Here is a 9,036-nt window from a genome sequence, read left to right on the forward strand (position 1 = left end):
ATTTTAATGTTTTTGAACATTACTTTTAATACGTTGTCAGTGACAATAAACAATATTTTTTTTTGCTGCACACAATCCTAAAGATGTGATTTAAACACAGTTCAGAAGTGTTTTAGTACTCTTCTGTTAGTGTTAATAGTTAAATTGCACAATGCATTATTAGCCTCAGACAAGCTCAAGAAAAAGCTTCATGCACAGTTCTGTAGTGTTTTATTGTTCATAAATAATAGTTTCTTGAGAGTGATATTGCACAAGGCATGTTCAGCGTCAAACAAGTACAATAAAGCTCTTTAATCTCGAACATTTAGAGATTTTGTACTTTTCTGTTACTGCGTTGATACAGTCATTGCACAATGCAGATATTGCGTCAGAGAAGCTCGAAAAAGCGTTTAAATTAAGTTAAAAGTGTCTTACTGTTTTTGTACTTTCCTTTCAATGCATTGATATTGTCATTGCACAATGCATTTTCAACGTCAAACGAACACAAATCATCGTTTAAGCACATTTCTCATGTGTTTTATTGTTTTGGTACATTCATGTCACTGCGTTGATAGGGTCATTGCCCAATCCATTTTCAGCCTCAGACAAGCTTGAAGAAAGGCTTCATGGACAGTTCTGAAGTGTTTCAATGTATTTGTTTATTATTAATAGTTTGTTGAAAGCATTTTCAGCGTCAGACAAGCACAAAAAAGCCCTTTAAGTGTTTTGGAGATTTTATTCTTTCCTGTTACTGCGTTGATACTGTTATTGCACAATGCAGATTTAGCTCCAGATAAGCTTGAAAAAGTGTTTGTAACACAGTTCTGAAGTGTTTTATTGTTTTTGTACTTTCCTGTCAATGCACTGATATTGTCATTGCACAATGCATTTTCTACGTCAGACAAGATCAAAGAATTGTCATTGTTTATTGTTTTTGTTAATTCATTTCACGCGTTGATAGTGTTATTGCTCTTCTTTGAGCTTGTCGGACGTCGATGACGCATTGTGCAACGACTCTATCAATGCAGTAACAGGAAAGTACAAAAACAGTAAAACACTTCAGAACTGTGTTTACACAGCTTCTTCGAGCTTGTCTGGCGCTGAAACTTCATTGTGCATTGTCACTGATAACGCAGCATAACAAGAAAATATAAATAGACTTAAACACAGGAACAGTATTTAAAGCGCTTCTTAGAGCTTTTCTTTAGCTGAAACTGCATTGTACAATGACACTATCGACACTAACAGGAAAGTACTAAAACACTTCAGAACTGTTGTTAAAGCTTGCCATCTAGCTTGTCTGTGGCAGAAAATTCATTGTGCAATGCCACTGACAACGCGGTAACAGGAAAGAACAAAAACAATGAAACACCCTAGAAATGTGCTTAAAGCTAATAAAGCTTAATACGTTTTTGAGAGTGGCATTGCAGGTAGCATGTTTCGCATCAGACAAGCACAAAAAGCACTTTAATCCCGAATGCCAAGTGTTTTAGAGATTTTGTACTTTCTAGTTACTGCGTTGATACTGTAATTGCACAATGCATATTTAGCTCCAGACAAGCTCGAAAACACAGTTCTGAAGTGTTTTATTGCTTTTGTTCTGATTAGTATCAACAATATCAATTCATCCTTTCAGTGCATTGAAATTGTCTTTGCACAATGCATTTTTAACGTCAGACGAGATCAAAGAATCGTTTTAAGCACATTTCTCAAGTGTTTTATTATTTTTGTACATTCATGTCACTGCGTTGATAGTGTCATTGCACAATGCATTTTAAACCTCTGACAAGCTCAAAGAAAGGTTTCATGCAGAGTTCTGTAGTGATTTAGTGTTTTTGTTTATTATTAATACTTTGTTGAGAGTGACAATGCAGAGAACAGCGTCAGACAAGCACAAAGAAGCGCTTTAATGTCGAATACAAAGTGTTTTAGAGATTTTGTATTTTTTTTTTACTACGTTGATACTGTCATTACACAATGCAGTTTTAGCGTCAGACAAGCTCAAAGAGGCGCTTCCTGCACATTTCTAATGTAATTTAGTGTTTTTGAACATTAATTTTAATACTTTTTTAGTGACAATGCACAATGCATTTTCTGTGGCACACAGAAAGATGTGATTTAAGCACACTTCTAAAGTGTTTTAGTACTTTCCTGTTAGTGTTGATAGTTAAATTACACAAAGCATTTTTAGCCTCAGACAAGCTCAAGAAAAAGCTTCGTGCACAATTCTGTATTGTTTTATTGTTCATAATTAATAGTTTCTTGAGAGTAACATTGCAGAAAGCATGTTCAGCATCAGACAAGCGCAAAGAATCGCTTTAATTTCACAGACAAAGTGTTTTAGAGTATTTGTACTTTCCTGTTACTGCGTTGATACTGTCATTGCACAATGCAGCGTTAAGCTTTCCAAGGCGTTTGGAACACAGTTCTGTAGTGTTTTTGTGGTTTTGTTCATTAGTAATACTTTGTTGACAGTGACATTGCAAAAAGCATGTTCAGCGTCAGAAAAGAACAAAAAACAGCTTTAATCTCGTACGTCTACCAAGTGTTTTAGAGATTTTGAACTTTTTTGTTACTGAGTTGATACTGTCATTGCACAATGCAGTTTCAGCGTCAGACAAACACAAAGAAGCGCTTTTTGAACAGTTCTGAAGTGTTTTAATGTTTTTGTTTATTATTAATACTTTGTTGAGTGTGACATTGCAGAAAGCATGTTCCGCATCAGACTAGCACAAAAATGCACTTTGTTTTACAGTTTTTGAACTTTCTGTTTCTCCGTTGATACTGTCATTGCACAATGCAGTTTTAACGTCAGACGAGGTCAAAGAATCGTTTTAAGTACATTTCTCAAGTGTTTTATTGTTTTTGTACATTAATGTCACTGCGTTGATAGTGTCATTGCACAATGCACAAAGCATGTTCAGCATCAGACAAGAACAAAGAAGCGTTTTAATGTTTTAGAGATTTTGTACTTTCTCGTTACTGCGTTGATACTGTCATTGCACAATGCAGTTTCAGCGTCAGACAAACACTAAGAAGCGCTTTTTGCATTGTTCTAAAGTGTTTTGTTGTTTTTGTTTATAATTAATACTTTGTTGAGAGTGACATTGCAGAAAGCATATTCCGCATCAGACAAGCACAAAGAAGCACTTTTATCTCGAGTGACAAGTTTTTTTTTTCTTTAGAGATTTTGTACTTTCCTGTTACTGCGTTGATACAGTCATTGCACAATGCAGATATTGCGTCAGAGAAGCTCGAAAAAGCGTTTAAATTAAGTGAATTTTTTTTTCCTGTTTTCGTACTTTCCTTTCAATGCATTGATATTGTCATTGCACAATGCATTTTCAACGTCAAACGAACACAAATCCTCCTTTAAGCACATTTCTCATGTTTTATTGTTTTTGTACATTCATGTCACTGCGTTGATAGGGTCTTTGCCCAATCCATTTTCAGCCTCAGACAAGCTTGAAGAAAGGCTTCATGGACAGTTCTGAAGTGTTTCAATGTTTTTGTTTATTATTAATAGTTTGTTGAAAGCATTTTCAGTGTCAGACAAGCACAAAAAAGCCCATAATGTGTTTTGGAGATTTTGTACTTTCCTGTTACTGCGTTGATACTGTTATTGCACAATGCAGATTTAGCTCCAAATAAGCTTGAAAAGTGTTTGTAACACAGTTCTGAAGTGTTTTATTGTTTTTGTACTTTCCTGTCAATGCACTGATATTGTCATTGCACAATGCATTTTCTACGTCAGACGAGATGAAAGAATTGTCATTGTTTATTGTTTTTTAAATTCATGTCACGCGTTCATAGTGTCATTGCTCTTCTTTGAGCTTGTCTGACGTCGAAGACGCATTGTGCAACGACTCCATCAATGCAGTAACAGGAAAGTACAAAAACAGTAAAACACTTCAGAACTGTGTTTACAACTTCTTCGAGCCTGTCTGGCGCTGAAACTTCATTGTGCATTGTCACTGATAACGCAGTATAACAAGAATATATAAATAGACTTAAACACAGGAACAGTATTTAAAGCGCTTCTTAGAGCTTTTCTTCAGCTGAAACTGCATTGTACTGTACAATGACACTATCGACACTAACAGGAAAGTACTAAAACACTTTAGAACTGTTGTTAAAGCTTGCCATCTAGCTTGTCTGTGGCAGAAAATTCATTGTGCAATGCCACTGACAACGCGGTAACAGGAAAGAACAAAAACAATAAATCACACTAGAAATGTGCTTAAAGCTCATAAAGGTATATATGTAATTTATATCTGCAATTTTGTGAACATAACAAATACAAAAAAGGCTGTATGCCAACATATGATTTCTCTTATTTTTAGACATACATGTATATGTTTTATACAGTATTTAAATGTTGTGTAATATCCACATTGAGGATATATTAATGAAAACAGCCTATTTCAGTATAAACCCCCAGATCTTGCAACAACGCTAAAAACTGATTCTGACTATATTCTTTAAAATAAATAAAAAAAATGCACCCAATAAACACATTTAATGCTTTTAAATGGTTTTAATTTATTGAACGAATATTTTGTCTTATAAACTAAACTCAATACGTTTTTTTTCAAAATCAGCTCGATTCTTCTAGACTTCAGAGCAACACTGACTGAATTGGCACGACTTTTGTTCAGATCAATTAGGCAAAGAGGCATGCTGCAACACAAGCCTTGTTTGAGTTGAAAAGAAGTTGACTTTATGGCAATAAACGAAAGTATTTAATGTACTCCGATTGCGCAGCGGGAAAATCCGCAAGCTCATCAGTGCCGATGTCATCAAATCTCGGGTCTATATCTTAACCCTTTGATGCACAAGCTAAGCAAACCCCTTCTAATGCACAACATGGGTCAAAAATGACCCATATTCATCCATTCAAGAATATTTTCATATGCACATTTGTCAGTTATTCATGTATTTGCTGTCTTAGCTAATAAAAGCTACTAGAATATGTGAACAGCTAGCAAGCGAATAGTATTGGACATATTCAAGAGCCTAATCTTTGGTTGTCTTTCAAAAGATCAGTAAATATGTTTTTGACTACAAACACTTACAAATGTCAGTAGTTCTGTCAAATTCCATAGTAAATACATAAGTGTCATTTTTGACCCATGTTGTGCATTAGAAGGGTAGTGATACAAAAATGATTTTTATTAAAAAAGTAAAAAACATAAAACTGAAATAAGAATTTGTGATGATCAAAAACAAGTTAATTGAGGAATTCATGGAAGCTTGAATGATGAAATTAATTTATTGCAAAGATGTAGGAAATAAAAACTCAGTTGGGTCACTTTTGACCCAGGTTGTGCATCAAAGGGTTAAAGACATAATCATTTATTACATATATGTTACATAAATGTCAAAAAATTTATTGCACATGCATGAGCATACGTATTGCTATGGGCCAAAAAAGGAAATTTTTCCAATTTCTAACAGGTTTCATATATAGTTTGCACAAATATGGACACATATAAATGAAAATTCTATATACGTACATGTATTACATTTGCATATCAACACAGGAAAGTACAAAAACTCTAAAACACTTGGGAATCGAGCTTAAAGCGCTTCTTTGTGCTCGTGTGACGCTAAACATGCTTTCTGCAATGTCACTGTCAACAAAGTATTAATAAGAAACAAAAAAACTAAAACACTTTAGAACTGTGCATAAAGCAATTCCTTGAGCTTGTCTGTCGCAGAAAATGCATTGGATAATGTCACTATCAACACTAACAGGAAATTACCAAAACACTTTAGAACTGTGCTTAAAGCGCTTCTTTGAGCTCATCTAACGGTGAAAATGTATTGTGCAATGACACTATCAAAAATTTCACCAAAGTATTAATAATGAACTAAAACACTAAAACGATTCAGAACTGAAAATGCATTGTAAAATGTCACTATTAATAATAAAGTAAAGGGAATGTTTAAAACAATAAAACTCTTTAAGAACTGTGTTTTAAAAATTTCTTAGAGCTTGTCTGGTACCGAAACTGCGTTGTGCAATGCAGTGACAGGATTTACACTGTCTACATAATAATATAAGCATGTAAGCACGTTTATTTCCCATCTCCAGTGAAAAAATCGGGGTCCTAGGGCCTGCCCTGGTTTCATTCAAGTTTTATTATACAGTATATATATATCAAGTTTCATTATATATATATCAAGTTTTATTATATATATATATATATATATATATATATATATATATATATATATATATATATATATATATATGTATATATACTTCACATCCCACAACTGAAAAGGTTTCAGTTTTCAGTCTGTTTTCAAATAACAACACCCATTGAAAACGGCTCGTATTTAAATTTTGAAATAAACGCGCAATGCTTATATTATTATGTAGACAGTGTAAATCAAACACAAGTGTTAAAAAAGATAAAATAATGAGGCGTCCTGTTGTTCTGACTGTTGTGTTTGTATTTGTGACGTGCACATATTTGCTCTATCTGCAAAAAAAAAAAAATAAAGTGAGGAAGCGATTTTCGTACTGGACGTTGTAACGTTGTCATGTTAGTTTTAAACACAAAAGTCAGAACAGGGGCCAGATCATGTCGTTATTACTATCAATGTGTGTTTGTTTGTTATTTGAAACAAAAATGAAAGTTGAAACTTCTTCAATTTTGGGATTTGAAGTGAAAAACTATTGACCAATGGTACACGAACCCCTTTGCTTGCATTGCTCTTGGGGGGTTGTTTTCATTCCATATATATATATATATATATATATATATATATATATATATATATATATATATATACAGTGTATATATATATATATATATATATATATATATATATATATAATTTACACTGTCTACATAATATATTATATATATATATATATAAGTTTCATTTTATATATATCAAGTTTCATTATATATATATCAAGTTTCATTATATATCGAGCATTGTGAATTGTCACTGTCAACAAAGCATTAATAATGAACAAAAACACTAAAACACAACTGTGCATTAAGCGCTTCGTTAAGCTTGTCTGATGCTGAAAATGCATTGTGAAATGTCACTGTCAACACTAACAAGAAAGTACTAAAACACTTCAGCACTGTGCTTATAGCACCTTTTGCGCTTATCTGAGGCTGAAAATGTATTGAACAGTGTCACTGACAACGTTGTAGCAGGAAAATACAAAAACATACAACACTTTAGAACTGTGTTTAAAGCGCTTATGTGAGCTTGTCTAGCCTAAAATAGCGCTTTAAGTAGTTCTGCAGTGTTTTAGTGTTTTTGTACATTCCTGTTACTGTCACGAATCAAGCCTCTTTGTGCTCCTGGAGTTTGTTTATGTGCCACGCCCCTTTCTCCAGGACATTCTAATTACATTTGTGTACATTCTTTGTACATTCGAATTACATTATTGGCAGTGACATTGCACAATGTATTTTCAGCATCACAGACAAGCTCAAAGAATTGCTTTAAGAATGTGTTTGCAGTTTTAGTGTTTTTGTACATTTATAATATTTTGTTAACAGTGACAATGCACATTGCATTTCAAGTGTCAAACATGCTTAAAGAACCACTTTAATCTCAGTTGTGAAATGTATCAGTGTTTTTGAACATTCCAATTGCTTTGTTGACAATGACATTGCACAATGCATTTTAAGCGTCAGACAAGCTTAAAGAAGCACTTCAAGAACAGTTCTAAACTGTTTTAGTGTTTTTGTACATTCCTATTACCATGCTGTGCTGTACAGAACTGTGCCTAAAGTGTATCTTTGAGCTTGTCTGACACTGAAAATTCAGTGTGTGATGTAAATATCAACAAAGTAACCGGATAAAACAGAAACACTAAACGCATTTTAAACGTCAGACAAGCTCAAAGAACCGCCTTTATCAGAGTTCTTTATTGTTTTAGTGTTTTTGTAAATGACTTTTACTTTTTTTTTAAATTGACAATGCACAATGCCTTATCATTGTCAGACAAGCTCAAAAATGCGTTATAAGCTGAATCCTAAAATGTATTGAAGTGTTTTTGAACATTCCTATTACATTATGTTGACAGTGACATTTCACATTGCATAATGCAGAAAAGTTAAATGTAGTGCTTTAACCACATTTTTGAATTGTATTAGTGTTTTTGTTCCTAGTACTTTGTTGACAGTTACAATGCACAATGCATTTTCAATCATACAAGCTTTTTTACAGTTCTGTAGAGTACATTAGGTTTCAGTTTTTGTACATTTCTATTACTTTGTTAACAGTGACATAGCACAATGCATTTTCAGCGTCAGACCAGCTCTGAAAGTGGCTTTAAGCACAATTCTAAAGCATTTTAGTACATAACTTTTACTTTGTTGATAGTGACATTTACAATACATTTTTAGCGTCAGACAAGCTCAAAGAAGCACATTAAGCCATGTTCTGAAGTGTTTTAGTGTTTTTGTACATTTGTTTTACTTTGTTGACAGCGATATTACAATGCATTGTCATTGTCAGGCAAGCTCAAAGAAGCACTTTAAGCACAGTTCTGTAGTGTTTTAGTGTTTTATTTTAAATTTGAATTACTTTATTAATAGTGAAATTGCACAACGCATTCGCAGCATCAGACAAGCTTAAGTAAGCGTTTTAAATGCAGTTCTGAAGTGTTTTAAAGTTTCTGTTTATTTATTTATTTACGTTGTTGATATTAACATGAATTAACATGAACAATGAATTTGTGTCAGACAAGCTCAAATATACACTTTAAGCACAGTTGAATTAGTGTCTTTGTACATTCCTATTACTTTTTAGACTGTAACATGGCACAAGGCATTTTCAGAGTCAGACATGGTCGAAAAAGCGGTTTCAAGTCAAGTCAAATGTATTTGTATAGCGCTTTGTACAATGGACATTGTCTCAAAGCAACTTCACAGAATCAAGGCAGAGGGCGACAGTGGCAAGGAAAAACTCCCTTAAAATTACAGAAAGAAACCTTGTGAGGAACAGGGATATGGCGTCACATCAATGTCAAAACTAGAGGGCGCAACTTTGAACATTTCGCGTGTGTAAATATCC

The sequence above is a fragment of the Trichomycterus rosablanca genome, chromosome 13 (genome assembly GCF_030014385.1).
Source record: "Trichomycterus rosablanca isolate fTriRos1 chromosome 13, fTriRos1.hap1, whole genome shotgun sequence".
NCBI lineage: Eukaryota > Metazoa > Chordata > Actinopteri > Siluriformes > Trichomycteridae > Trichomycterus > Trichomycterus rosablanca.